This window comes from Brachyhypopomus gauderio, chromosome 2 (assembly GCF_052324685.1).
Source record: "Brachyhypopomus gauderio isolate BG-103 chromosome 2, BGAUD_0.2, whole genome shotgun sequence".
In the NCBI taxonomy this organism is placed as follows: Eukaryota; Metazoa; Chordata; class Actinopteri; order Gymnotiformes; family Hypopomidae; genus Brachyhypopomus; species Brachyhypopomus gauderio.
In genome coordinates this window covers 26537915-26553544 of record NC_135212.1, presented here as the reverse complement: position 1 = coordinate 26553544, position 15630 = coordinate 26537915, and the positions used below count along the sequence as shown (strand labels likewise).

At 43.4% G+C, this 15630-nt stretch overlaps 1 long non-coding RNA gene across 1 annotated transcript in view; it reads right to left on the bottom strand.

The window, feature by feature from the left end:
- Positions 1–3543: 3543 nt before the first annotated feature.
- The window catches only part of LOC143508823 (uncharacterized), a 13086-nt gene continuing 999 nt past the window's right edge, over positions 3544–15630 (bottom strand). The window contains exons 2-3 of the long non-coding RNA XR_013129499.1: positions 5436–5720; positions 3544–4171 (exon numbers count right to left, since the gene is read on the bottom strand). This is a non-coding gene — a long non-coding RNA (uncharacterized LOC143508823). The remainder of the gene's footprint in view (positions 4172–5435; positions 5721–15630) is intronic.

Here is a 15630-nt window from a genome sequence, read left to right as displayed (position 1 = left end):
CGCCCAATCACATGGTGCCCAGTGACAGACAAATGCATCAATTAGATCTATGTAGTGCAGGGCATGGGTGAAAGGATGAGTTCTCTGCCAAATGACCCAGGCACTGGCATTCTGGGAAAGACAAATGCAGTAAAGGATTAGGGATCAAAAAAAGAGGTGATTTCATGTCCAATACACGTTGTATATTAACTAGCCTTGGTGGTGCATATTTGTTGTATTGTGGAATGCTCTCTGTTTTATTTTCACAATTTGAGGTGGGTTTGAATTTGCTATGGAAGATTTCTCTCATAAGAAATGATCCCTTTGGAAATCCTTTCTGTATATTGTCATAGTCATTGGCCATTTGAAGGGGCTGACATTACGCACGGCTGTGGGGTTTGAAATGTGGAGGGGATGATGTGTAAGGTGGAAGATGTGGGCTGTGATCTGCTGCCGGCCGAGAGGAACAGGGTATTCTCTTTCAGTGTTTGCTGCAGGCCAGCTGAGACCCTCACTGGGAACTCGAGGAGGGATTCGCTGTCATGGAGATTTGGCCAGCTGGCCTTCATTCTGCAAATGGTCTGGCTTGTTGCACTGTTACTGTTTTTTCCTGCTACTTTTACAATACCCATCAAAGCAAGGTTTTCCATTGCACTGAATACTCAAATAGTGTTGCCTATACTGGGCCCTGTTTCATAATCGTCTGGCTTTTGACGAGTCTGGTACATTTTAAGTTATCACCTTTTAATCATCAATGAATGCACTATAATGCATCTGACATAATACCTATAGAAATGTTGTAAGTTGAATACATGTTTGTCGATTCATGAATTATCAGTCAGAATGATTGTTAAATATTGGACGCAACTCTGTATTGCCTTTTACATCTCAAATAAACGGCCCACTGTGTCAATTATGTTGAGACGTCTCCCACTTTAGCTGAACAGACTCAGTCATGTTTTAAGAATGACAGAGGCATGTTTGCTGTAACTTCAAGTGAACAGAGCTCAAATAAGCTATTTCTTCTGACGTCAAACATAATTTGAAGTCCCGTGAAGTGGATTAACGCCATCTGGAGGGGCCTTAAAGAAGAACAGCAAATCTCTCATTCTCTCTCTCTCTTTCTTTCTCTGTTTCAGCAGTGTTTACAAACTGATAGGTGGCTTGTTACACTTTTTTTGAAACTGTAAAAGGCATGACAGGCTATATCTTGGAATATGATTTAGAACCGATTTGTAAAATACCTCTGCCTTTAGTTAGATAAATATGTGGCTGCTTTGATTGAAAAGGTATGAGACATCTAGTTCAGCAATTTGAAAAGTTGAAAAGTTTATAAAAAATTTTATGCTCTGTTCAGTAAATTAAATGATTTAAGGATTTGTTTTGCCTGTGCATTTGTAAACAATTTAATTTACCAGTAAAACAAGCAATTTACATAATTACATTAAGGTAAATGTAAGTTTATAAAATGTTTTAAAATGAAAATCAATGGAAACTGTCTACACTACCAAGTGTATAGGTAAAGTATTATAGACCTAGTCATTATAAACAGACAAACCAAAGAGCACAAAAAAGGATTATGTGCCTCACACAAGTATGGCTGAGATTGACGACATGAATGCAGATTAACATTAGCTTGTTGGTTTTCTTCAGCATTTGCAAACTTCAGTAGCCAATCCCAACCAGATTTCTAAACTGATTTTATCAAGAGTGTAACACTGCCACTATTACTGAATATTTTTCATTTAGCATCTGACATTAACTCCATGATACCAAAATGATAAAGGTCCCCAAAGGGAAACCCCCTCCATGGGCACATCATTGGCTTAGCTACCTTAGTAAATTAGATTGGCTAAGTAATATCCACTCCTATAGATGTAGTAGTTTATTTTAGATTAGAATCTAGAGAAAATGTTTCTTATTAAGGGCACATCGGAATACAATACATATTTTCTAAATTCAAATATATAATACTATATAGTACATAGTTATTTTACTAATGTCGTTTAACTATAGCTACCTAAAGCATTTATTAGTTAAAACTCTTAGTTATATGCAATATTATGGGCTTTTTTATCAGGTTTTATCACTTGTTGGAACACGCAACTCTGTAACTAGAACAACAAAAAAACTAACCTAATATTTTTCTTAAAACAGCTCTTAAAATATTGTGTATCAAAGGAACATTATACCTGGTCATGTTAATGATAAAGCGGAATGCAAAAATCGACCATAAAATGCAATTATCTAAATTTTTACTACGTAGAAACAATGTGTTGGGACTGATTTCAGATTAGTAAGATTAAAGTATATGAAGATATTAGATCAAGTAGTGGCGTTTGTTTTAATATTTGAAGTGGTCCGTGTAAAGGCTGCTTTGGTAGCGTCTGCGCGCTCTGTGGGGACTGCGACGTCCTCATCAGTACCAGCACACGGAACGCAGCGCGCACCTTCCCCCCGCGTGCCTTTCCTGCATTTAACTGTTCACGTGATGTTTTTATACTACAAAAGAGCATTATAAACCAACTTTAATATGCAATAATTAAATATCTAACGGCACACGATTTTAGATTCTTTTTCGTTGACATTTTAAATAGGTAAAATGACTCAAAACATTATCTTCATGAATAAATTAATCAATATTAATTGTCTTGTTATTTCCTTGATATAATTTATCTCTAAATGCGTCTCTATCTCTAAATGTATCACCTGTTAATCGCAAAGGAAAAATATTTGAGTCATTCTGCACATCACCAATTGTACAACAAATTAATAATTGATCAAATGAGAAGTGAGGAAAACCGACAGGTCATAACGTTTTTTAAATCTGAACTTTATATAGCCTAACTTCCACAATATACCATTAACACCACAGAAACTCTTTCTAATGCGGCGTTTAATGCCGCTCAAATATCTCAGGCTGTGTAAGGTGGCTAGTGTCCTGCGCATCAGGCTGCGTGTTGACGTTGGTACGGACGTAACGTTGGTATCTGGGTCACTGTCGCCGTCAAAGGAAACGCGCTTAAATAAAAAAAAACAGCGAGTCAGTATTTTCTTTAGTCTTCCTGTATTGCGACGCACTCGTGCGAGGTGCTTCCTTGCCAGGTGGGCAGTCTTTTCCGCGGAGGGACCGCAGATCCGTGCCGGCATCTCCTCAGAGCAGGAGGTCAAGGCAAAGGACGTGAGAGTCACGCTGCATTATTCCAACTGCCATGGCAACGCCAAATAGACACTTATTAATCTCACGCATTAAACAATAGATGAACAAACGTTCAGTTACCAGTGGGATGTAATTAATGCTGCTTATAGGTCTGACTATAATGAACGTGTTGTATAACATACTCAACGTTTAGTAACGTTTAGTTTGCTGGCGTTCAATGTTCGCTAAATCCTGCGAAGCCCGTGTTGCCTCTTAGGTAAGAATTGATATGCAACATCTCCTGTAAAATCTAATTTGCGCGAATCATGCAGACGAATTACTAAACAAATGTTCTGTTACATGCTACGATTGTATTTTCAACAACACGCTGTTTGTATCTTATTATGAGGTTATCTTTTATTACAAATGTATTTGCATATGTTACTTGTGTGTTACATGTGACACGCATTATTTTTGTCAGTGCCGGTTAAAATAAGTTTATTATATCCGCAATACAAGTGCTTTTATCAGTGGAGTTGAATAAAAACAAACAAACAAGGGCTAACACTACTGTTATTTTTCTTTTTTTTTAGTTATTTTTATGGGACATTTATTCTTAGGGTGTATAGTATGCAGGATATATGTGTAAAAACCTTTTTTTATTTAGACAATCCTCTAAACATCCCGAGGAATAACTAACATAAGGCACTGGTGTTAAAAATTGAACTGACAACATATAGCAAAAGCAAAAGGGACTGAAAGAAAACCAAACCCATGCCTTATTCTCTTTAACAAATGCATTTTGCCTGCACACTCTCAAAGTGCGTAGGATTCACAGTTTTCCCGTTTCTGTGCAGGTGTGCTTTTTGTGTGTGTGTGTGTGTGTGTGTGTGTGTGTGTGTGTGTGTGTGTGAATGCGCACATGCATGTCTGTCAAGCTTCTCTAAAGTTCCCATGCTGTGTATGTCTGCGTGTGTGTGAGAGCCAGCTTCCCTGCTTGGACGGGTCATGACCCATGTGTCGCCCAGCAGGGTCCCAGACACCCTCAGAGCCCTGCAGGAAGAAGAGAGTCTGTGTTATTCTTTTTCTGCCTCTCAGCCATATTTCACTGGTGCACCCTGACCCTGCCAGTATCCAGACAAGTGCTACCATCCTCTGCTCTGTAGCTCAGCACAGAACAGCCCCCCGGTGCCCTCAGTACTGAGCCTCTGTTCTCTCTGGGGCCCTAAACCATCCGTTCTCCGTGGCCATCTCAGCACCCATGCTCTCTATAGCCAAATACACTGCTTTGAAAATCCCAAACATAATACAAATATACTCGTTGCCACTCACATGACACAGACGATGCTATTCTTAGATCACAAAGGCTTTTTGTGGTTGTCCGCAGACTTGAAAGTATTCAATCACTGACTCTCAGTCAATGTAATAAAAGTCTTCTACGTCTAAAGCTACACCATTCCTCCCTGGTCAGTTTCGGACTACAGGACCACTGTTGCTGGCACGTTGTTTGTCACTGCTCTGCCATGTTAAAGCACTCGGCTATCAGTGATCCTGTGACCTGAAGGCTTTAACCTCACAATTGAAAAAGGGCTGAAGGATGGGTGGAGCCTATACTCATATTTTACAAAATTAAAGCTTTTTTAGATTTTTTTTTCTTTTGTAAAAATCTTTCAATCTTAACTTTCACTCTTCAACCTTTTCAACTTCGCTTTGCAACTCAGCACATAATATTTCTCAATCCTGAGATTTAGACGGTTCCAAAAACTCTTGATGAATATTCTGCCCCATGAGGCTATTTATAAGCACTTAAATCCATTTTGCACCTGGGTGAAATAAATCGGTTATACCATTTATTTGAGTCAGGTGTAATGTGAAGTGTGGCTTTGGCTACATCCATATTTCATCTTAAATACATGGAATTTAAAAATGAGATGTGCATGAGTTTGTGTTTGTGTCGTTGCCAGCTGCAATGTTTCTGTGTGTATTTGGAGCATTAGCATAAAGTATGAACTTATCTTTTAAACTTATCTTATGATTACAGTAGTGTGCAGACTCCTTTGCCCTCTCTCTCCCTCTCTCTCTCTCTCTCTCTCTTTCTCTCTCTGTCTCTCACCTCTCCAGATGGAGTGATTGGTGGAATTGGGGGGAGTAATTATGATTGAGAACATTACTCCTCTATCTGCCCCTCAGGTCAACCTGACACTGTCCAGATAAACTCTCAAACAAATGGCTCACATGATGCTTGTTCAGTGCCGCCTGCGTTTATGTGTGTAAGCGTGAGCAGAAAAAAGAAAATGATGACCAGGGTAAACCTTACGTGTGTCCTGCATGAGAAAACTGGATGTCCCCTCACAGTTCTGTTCCTGGACTTCTTATAATACACAGGATCACAAGTCTGAGCTCCAGTGTCACAGGAACTTTTCTGTGGTGCCGCTGGCTCCAGTCCCTGTGTGTGGATATTCTCTTACAGATGCTTTGCCTCTGCATTTTCCCTTTTGCTATTTGGGAGCCCAATGAGTGGTTTAGTGATGGAGCTGTTGCAGCGAGAAGGAAGCAGCACAACGTGGCTGCTTGGCCAGGCCTTTCCTGTTTGTGTTTACCTCTGCAAAAAGGGGAGAGAGAGTTTATTTGTGCTGTAAGAAGAAGAAGAAGAAAGCTCTGAATGTCAGCCGGCGAACTTGGAGGCTGCACTCTGCTCTGCACGGGGCATTTACAGCCCATGCCAGATTGTTAATACCCCGTGCTCTCAGCTGGCCCTGCCCTGACCCAGGGCTAGCCTTTGCCCGTAGGAGTGCCCTGCCGATGGGGCGTGTGTTTGCGTGCGTAGGCCCCCTGAGCCACCCCCCCCCCCCCCCACTCGGGCCCCTGTGTGGTCCGGGAGAGCATGCCTGTGTGTGTGGTCCGCACAGGCCCCCCGATCATCTGTCCGAGGGCTGCTAACTGCCTGCTCAGCCACCACGGCTGTTTACTTTAGCTCTGTCTGCACCAGCCCAGCTCTGATCACTCGCTTCCTCCAGCTGGGCCAAATCAGGGCCGGGACCCGGCCCATACGAGAACACCGACCGACGGGAGGGACGGCAGAAGGGAGCAGCTTTTATCAGAAACGTGAGGGGATCCTGCAGGGGCCCCTGGTGGCTCAGAGACTCAAACAGCCGCTCTTCCCCCGTAGAGCCTGGTTTTCTGCTGCTAAATGAGAGACACAGGTTGGGGTGTACGGGCCCTGTGTGCTCTGAACAGCAATTACCATGTCAAAGGCTTTGCCCCATTGGTCGTGATAATTGCTCGCTAACACCCAGTATAAGAAACAGGACACTGTGTTTCTCAGAGGGGAACAGACAGACTGCCGTCTGGGGCTGAGATGTAGCCAGTGTGTCTGTGAAAGACTTCCCTGGAAAAAAAAGAGAGAGATGATGCTGTGCAGAGAGTAGAAAGACAATGTAGTTGTCTCACTGTCTCTCACTCTGTCCACCTTTCAGTGAGCTTTTCCATCAGTGGAATGGAAGTGGTGTCCCAGCAACAGGGCCAACAGGGCCACCAGGTTTTCAGGGTAAACCACTGAAAAATATTTTTATATCATATTCAGGTTTATGGCCTATTTTGTATTTTAACTACATAAAGTTATTCATAATTTTAAGTACAACACAATAGAGTATTGTTACACTTTTGGGTCTATTTAGCATCTCTAAATGATTAGAATCAGAATTCAGAATGTAATGTCATTTCATGTATAATATTTGCCAAGCTATATAATATTTGATGGGGAAATTAATTTAGATTTTTGATTTATTGTGTTTTGGATTCATTTTTTAATTTAGATTTGTTTATTTGAACTTATATTTATTTATCATTCAAGTTTAATATAATCAAAATGTGTCCAGTGAAGTAAAGATTTAACTTCAGACTTTGTGCTTATTAAAAGGGTCAAATAAATTTTGTCATCTATATGGATTAAAGAAGCAGTTTAAACACCTTTATATAACCTGCACACACCTTCCCCGCAGGACAGAAACTACTAACGAGTAAACAGCAGCAGAAATGACCCCTGCTCTAAACTGGGCATTTGGTTAGGAATGGAGACTTTCTTTGGGGGGGATCATGGAGGATTTTTATTTTGTAAAAATAAGTACTGTTTCTTATTTATGTTAATGTACAATTTTTCAAATATGAATTTAAATGTTGAAATGATGCAGTTTGTTTGCTTTTTTAAATAATTGTAAATTTCACGTAATAGGTTCTTGATGTAAACTTCTCTTTTACAGAAAGGTTTTCTCTCTGTTGCAGCAATGTTAGTGAATTTCAATTTTGAAATATAGTATTGAAATGATATGTTTATGAATTCTATTACCAAATAATTGAAATAGAATTTTAAGCAGATGAAGACATTGTTGTATAGCCAATGTAATCTCTCTTTAAGGTTAAAATTTGAAAAGCAGTTTACTAAGTACTCACTCCTCTTTTTTGTAGTTAAGATTTCATTTAAGATTTCAGATAAACAATACCTCATATTTTCATACAGTAAGGTTAACACTCTATACCTAAATGTTTTGAAGGTTTTAATAGGTAATTTTATTTTGTACTTTTTCTTTTGCATTAAAATGCATATGTTGGATCCACTGTAATAACAGAACCCTTTCCCTTTGAACGTGTAGCCAGATTTGTTTGCCTCTAGAAGTCATCTTGGCTGAGCCTAGCTGGGTTGTACACTATAGATTTATTTCTGGGGGACTTTAAGATGTGAACATCCTGCCTTCTCTCATCCCAGTAAAACCACCAGAGTGGAAAAAAAGAATTTGCTGCTCATGTCTACATTTTAGAGACTTGTACTTCAAAATACAATATATAAGGGAAACAATTCATGGAGAATTTAATTTCTACCATTGTGATTAAACGTTATGGATATTAAATGGTAAATAATATATATCACCATGAGCATTAAGTTAATTAAGAAAAATGAAAACCATGTCACCATGTGTATAATGAATTTAGCCAAATCAATTATGCACATGGTGAAAGATAAATTCAGTCGTCAATCTTATCCCACTGCTTACAGCAGAACTCTGTTTCAGAATGACCTAGCAGTGAACGGTCCTTTCTGGTTAAGTTGAACTAGTTTGCAATTTTCTCCTTTGTCCCCTACAGATTAGCTCCCTATTTATTAATTTCCTTATTTACAGGCAGGGTCAGGGGTGTTAAGCACTGGAGAGCACCGCCTCGCACATGGCATAAGATCCCGCATAAATCCAGGAGTAATGAGCTGGAGAACTGGGCGAAGCTGCTCTCACCTACCGTAAAACCTCTTAATAAGGCCTTTTGGCTGGACCCGTCCCATAACTAAGGTCATTCCTTTTATTAAGCATGTTGATTGGACTTAAGATAATTTCTCTTATTAAAGTGTGTTTTCACAGAGCAGAATGGTAGTGGGGTAATTCCTCTTATTTAGGTAGTTGGGGCCAGGATGTGGAGTCTTGTGGGGCCGTGGGGTAGCTGGTTGTGTTTAAGTCCTCTGTTTTGCCAGGGAAGCCCTCCGAGGTTGGAGTTTGCCTTTTACAAATTGAGGGCTGTGCCGGCAGGCGCCAGGGCATTGCAGAATGACTAGTCCCTGTGACCTTTGACCCTACCCTTGGTATGTGCTGCAGCCCAACGCAGAAGAATAGTGACCTTCCTGGGGCAGAATTCCAAGCGTTTCCTTCTCTTGAGGGCAACTGGGAATTCGCATGATTTTGGGAGAATGTTGTGCTAATTCAATTTAATGCAGACCACTCCAAAAACAAACAGTGCCATAATGCTCACTTACTCATCCTGATAAATGAATGCGATAGCCTCACGAATATCACAATTTCAGTGTTGATCTAGAAACTTTGCCATCCTGGTCAAGATTCTTGATTCTTGTCATTATTATGTATTTTCAATGTAATGTGGTCCTTTCTGCATTCTCAACAACTCAGATCTTGTATTTGTAATTGAACTGTTCGAATTACAAATACTTTACACACAATACTGATGCGGCTCAATTTCAGCTCTATCTTAAGCTTAAAGGAATCTGAAGAGTCATGTGTACTGTTGAGCCTGTACTGAAGTTTTCCAAGTTTCTGAAACGTCTTGCACTTTTATTTTGTTTTATTCTTTTAGTGGGACTCTACCTGCCCTCCTCTGTATACTAACAGCACCCAGAACCCATCTTAGGAGGATGAGGGACATCTGTCTACAATATAATATTTTCTCCTGTTACATGCCAAGTCGGTAATTCCTTATGGCTCTCAGTCTGTGAAAACAGATCTATCCCCACCCACCGCGCTGGCCGTGACGGGCGACTCGGACGAGAAGCAAAACAATGCAGGAAAAAAAAACCCCAAAAAAAGCCCCAGAAGCACGAGGGGCGGGTGGCTCCGTGTGCACGGGGCCGCTCTGTTTCTCCTGGCCTCTCTAGCGTGGGTGGCGGGATGCGCCCCGCGCCGCTCTGTTTAAACACCCCCCGGATCCCCCGCCGCTCCGCACACACGCGTCCCGCCGGGCGGTGGACCCGCTGCTTCATGGTAATTGCTTCAGGAAGCGTGAGCAGCATGGTTCAGGGACCCCTTAATTCTATCAGTGGGCCAGGAACAGCGCGGCAGGGCCGGCGGGCCGTGCGGCGAGACCCCGAGGAACCGTTAGAGCTCATTTACCACCAACGGCATCCATATTCCTGTCAGTCAGCCACAGGCCGGGGCCTCCTGACAGCGCCAGGGCAAAACTACTCCCAGGCTTTCATGTAGAATGATTGATGCATTAATCACTGGATATGGTTTATGGGCTGTGACGAGGAGGGGAGAAGAAAACTGCAGCGCTTCCATCGCAGAGCCGGCAGCTCAACACGTGTTGTGGTCATATTAATGTGCGTCGGTGTCCTGTGTCCCATGAACGCATGAGGGGAGCATAACTGTTTGCTCTGTAAATGACTATTGTAAATCACTTCCTGACAACGTCCACGGTGTTTTCTCGTGAGCATCTACGCCGCGACCTAGCAAGGAAAGCTGAGGAAACCGTTTGCCCTGCGTCTGCAAATGAGTTCAGCGAGTGATCTGGTGACCAGCACTTTGTTGCATTTTTCTCATTGCTTGTCCCAAAGGCAGGAGTTTCCTTGCGTGCATTCGTTGTATCTAGTCCTTACGATGATTACAGGGTTAAAAAACCCAGCAACTGGAAGCATATCCTGTCATTGGAAATGCACCTCCAGTAAGAGACCTCCCAAGATGCCTTTTTTCATGCTTTGACCAGTACAGAGACTGTGTGGTCATGCGGTCAGGCCTTGTAACTGTGGGCCAGAATCTACAGCAGACCTGGGGCAACTGTGTGGTTGGTCACATTTTCCTCCGGCAAGGTCAGTAGATGTTTCTCAGCTCCTGACGCAGACAGATCTCCACCCGCTGGCGTTCCTATAGGAATTCCAGTGTACAGGCTTGGTGACACATGTAGAATAGCAGGAAGCAGAGATGTCCAAAGAGCTCATCTGTATCCCCAGCCTGGGTCCTGCAGCATGAGGAGCACAAGAGCTTGCGAGATATTCAGAAATAGAAATTGAGAAAAGGGAGTTATATTGAGATTTGAGTGCCTGCCTGTCGGGGAAACTTGGCTAGTCTGCTGTTGCCCTATTGTGGTGGGTTGTGTAGGGGCAACTGCGTGGCCAGTGACCTGGGACTCAGCTGTGCAGGGGCTTGGCCTGTGCAACCCTTACAGGAGATTCCACCCCCCCAAACTGCTCCATCTCCATTGATTGTCCTCAGTGGCACATCGAGGTGTGGGATACACTGCAGATTTTACAGTAGCTGTTGAGTTAGAATTGGGCTGCTGTAAATTGGCCAGTGCTGGAATCAAACAACTTTTGATTCAGTGCTGGATCTATGAATTCTTTAACTGGTGGCTTTGAATGCAGAGTTTAAAACCACCATCATGGATTTGTGTATATATATAGTTTGTTTATATCAGTATTTTCCTACTGACTCTTGATTACATCTAAAATTACATAATAGCTTAATACTTTGCACCATAATAATTAAGATTATTAAATTTGAATTTTTAAGCCTTAAGTAGATTATAGTTGAATTGCAAATAAAGTGAACCACAGTGTGTTCATGTGAGCTGAATATAGCCAGAGCATTAGGGACGAGAGACAAGACCTTAAAGCCTGAGACAGGAATTTTCTGGACTGAGGCAGCAGTGCTGTGTACTGCTGTGGTAGAGCTGGATGGAGCCTTTAAAGATGCACTTGCTGAAACTTCAAAAGAGCTCTCCACAAACCCAAACCACAGTATTCAATGGATCATTAACATCCTCACCTTTCGTACACAGACCTAGCTGTTCATTTAACAGCCAACTTACCTTAATCTAAATTCAATCAATTAAACACAGCTCCAACTAATCCAGAGGGAAGATCATACTAGATCATTGTCACACTACACCCACATGTGGATGTTTCAGATCTGGGCAGGAACGCACATGCAGGGAGCCTGAGTTGTTCCAGGTTGCACTGCAGCACAGACATTGTGGAGTATGTAAGGTAGGGGCGTGTGGATGTGCCTGCCAGGCTCTGTCTACACGTATGTTTGTGGAGGAACGAAGGCCCCAGACCTCCAGGCCTGCAGGCCACGTGTGCTCCTTCCCACCCAGGCGTGGCACCTTACACACGCCATTAGCAACCAAAACTTGTCAATAAGGCTGGAATGTTGCGTCACTTTGGTAAAGCGGGAGTCTGGTGAGAGTGACGGGGAAAGTCTAATGAATGAACCTCTTTTAAATGTAAACATTACATCTGTGGAACGGAATATCATCAGTGTAGTTCTCTGCCACGCTGGGGAGACTTTAGTGAATGCTGTTGTTGTTGCACACAGGGAGTCCAATCAGACTCTGGTGCTGGATGGATACTTGGTGCCAGACTGTTGCTGAAATAGCCATCGGTGTGGTGGTGGTAAAGGGCTGACTCGACTCCCACACCTTGTGATGTGGGGAGGATTCCTGCAGACGCTGGTATGGGTTGGGCAAGACGACACGGTGAGCATCAGGATGTTCGCTTCAGTCATACGCAACGTGTTTTGACGGTGAAGGCTGAGTCCCGGGTCGGGCTTTGGCTACTATAGGTCGACCTGAATGTAACTGTAAACGAAGTGCTGGGCCAAGCCGCAGTTGATCCACTTTTCCCTTTGTGCATGCGCAGGACAGTTTCACGCACACCTGCACTGGAGTTCGCAGACCGAGGCTGCTTCCTGTATCTGGTGGTCTTAGCCAGGAGGGCTGTGTGCCATGGAGAGATGTGAATGAGTAGTGCAATCAAGAGTTTTGCAGTGCCCTAGTCGTATTTCCACCTGTGGAGTAAGAGAGTAAGACCTGGCCAGTATTACAGTGCAGGGATTTGAACTTCTACCAGACTGGATGATGGCGTGGTGGAGATGGACTCATTATGCTTCATTGAGCCTGTGTAAAACTTAGATTTTCACTGCGTTTTCACAATGATATTGTCCTACGAACTCATTGTTATAGGCTGTAGTCTTTAACACACTAGTGGAATGGCAGTCGTAACAATTAAATGCTGGGTGTAAACAAATGAAAATGTGTTTAATATACAGGGCATCCATCTCTTCCTGGATATAATGTTCAAACCTACGCCTGCCTTTTCTCTCACACTGCTGGACATACAGGCCAGGAAACACAGAGCCAAGTCACTGTTGTGTATTTGTAAGATCAACTGACTGTTAAGGACCATTTCATGCTGATGTGAGTGTTAGATTTGGGTGTTTTTCAGTCTTGGCATACAGTGCAGACACTAGTCTCATTCATTCGCAGTACACACACTGTCCCAGCAGTTCACACTTGCATTGTGTAAATGGTCACTGGGTTAAAACACAGCTCCACTGGGCACATATCAAGCTCTCCCCCATCTCTCCTATCTTCACCCCATTCTTGAACATTCATGTACATGTAAGTACACTTCCAGTTCTTGATCTTTATGTGATCGTTGCATGACGGTGAGGCTGATGGCGAGTAGGGATGATAAGAACCGTTCTCTTATCTGTGGGCCCTGCTAACTCTGAGAATGGGTTAATTGCTTTGTATGGTGCGTAGCCAGACATTCACTATCATCCTGCAAGACTTGAACACTTCCTTCCGTGTGATAATACGCTCATATCACCAACTTCCTTTTTGACTCAAACCCTTTTGCCTTGAGGAATCAAACTGGTAGATGGACATTTTTCTCCCCGATACTGAATTTTTGACAATTAGAACCAGTGACACCAAAGCAGTGGGCCCAAATCTCACACCGCACAACTGCTCCTCTTCCTCCCGTCGGCTTGTTTGGTGCACTGAAGGAGGCGTGTTGTGGGCTATAGAGTGAGCTTGGAACTGAAGCTCAACTGGGAGTCCAGTGCTGTCTGGCCTCCTGTTCCACACGGGCGCAGAAGCGTAGTCTAGTATCCAATAAAAACTCACATCCACCGTGTGCTGTTGATCAGCGGTTTGCGACCTCACCTCTCTGTTCGGTGCGGGCTGCTTCCGGAAAGATCCTCACTGAAGCCATTGTGAGGAAGCCTCTACTTTTCTTTTAAAGACATAAGAAAATGTTTTTCCAGCCCACAGGAACGTCTGGGCATTGAAGGAAAGAACGCCTACCTTGTCCAACTGCTCGTCTTGACCTGGTGAAGCTTTTACAGGTACAACGGTCGAGCATTTCAGGGAGGTCTTCTCGTAAAGCTCAGGGAGCAGGTACGTCAGTGAACTTCCCTCTTCTCCTCTGGGCACAGTTATGCAGCCCTGAAGTTCCTCCGGATATTTTGGCGCTGAGACAATATTTTCTCAACTGATTGTAAGCGCCTCATAGAAGTTGCAATGAAATTAAATTGAAAAGGTTTGAAAAAAGTGATAAAGTTTAAGAGTCCTTTATTCCCCCTGCCTGTCATTCCTAGGGCGGAGATGCATGAAGAAGGAACACGCAAGGCTCTCCTCTCTGAGTGAATGGCATGGTAATACTTTTGACACTAATCATGGCGTTCACATGTTGCTTTGATTTCTCCAGATTGGGTTTTAATGTTCAAACGTTTGAAGGGCTAATCAACATGTGACTGCAGAGTGGGGGAAAGTTTTGCAGACTCGTGGGTGGCGGGAAGAGGCCGAGCGGGGGTTGACCCCCCCACGGGCGATAAACACCTCATACACCTTCAGAGAGGGAGAGGAAGGGAGGGAGAGACAAGGAGAGGGAGAGATAGAAATAGGTAGAGAGAAAGAGGGAGAGAGAGAGAGAGAGAGAGAGCACGAGCTGGAGAGAAATGCCAGGTGTGGATGAGGTCACTCAGCACACTCTGCATTTAATCCTCTTTGAAAAACAGTGTGAAAATGAGATTGGGACCTGTTCACATTTGGATGTGTCCCAGTATGGCGGGAGGCAGCTGGGTCTAGCAAGCAGCGTAATGAGCTGTCGGAGGAGACGTGCTGGCTGCTACGTGGCTGCCGCAGAGAAGAGGAGGCGGGGCCTCCGAGACCCGCCCCCGTCCCACCCCCATCCCCAACGCACTTCCTGTCCCCCAACACTAGCACCAGCACCCCTAATCCCTTCAGGTAGTTTTGTCCACTGAAAGGGTTGCTAAGGCTATTAGTGAGTGTCTGTTTAAAACTTCTCCTTCTCTTTTTCTGAAAACTCTGGCAACCCTCCTTGTGGTTGTGGCCGGGATGATGTGGTTGCCAGATTGAGGGCTTGTTTCACAGAAGTGTAACCAAACAATTCTGGGAATGCACCTATGGGGTCCGGCTGAGATGTATACCAGGACATGTTTGACTAGATGGGACAAAGTTCATTTTTCAACGTTCACCTGTCAAGTACAGGTGAATTAGTCTGTCTGCCTGTCTGTTCATTTTTGTTGGACATCAAGTGCGATTTATTTTTATTTCACAATATAGTAGAAACCTAATTCATGTTTGCGCATTTGTGTGTGCTGGTACTGAGGATTTGCAGTTCGGAATGTTTTGTACGAGTGTCAACAAAGAAGATGAAGCTCACAATGTCTCTCCATTAGAGAGAGACAGGACAAACAGACCGTCCATCTCATTTCTACATGACGGGTGTAGCACAGTTTCTCAGAACGCAGACACCTCACCATAAAACACGGACCCTTGGAGGGCCCAGGGGCTGAGCTGCTACCCGCGTGGGCAGGCAGGGACGCTGCCCAGGACACAGGCCTGCTGGCTTCCCCCTCACCTCCAGACAGAGGGCAACAGCTAAATCCTTCTCTGCAGGGGTGTCTTTAAGTGGAGTACGTTATTTAAAAAGTGGAAAGGTTAACATTATGAAAAGTGACAGTAATTATGATCCATTAGCCTTTTTCCATCTTTAGGCTAGATAAGAAGCCTGATAGCTTTACGCCACCAAAATGATTTAGAGTGTTTTGCTCACCGGAGGTTAGAATAAGGTTCACGAAAAGGAAGACGGACAGAGAGGGATTGTCTGTGTAAAACATGACAGTAAATTTAACTCTTCTAGGTAGTGGAGTGAG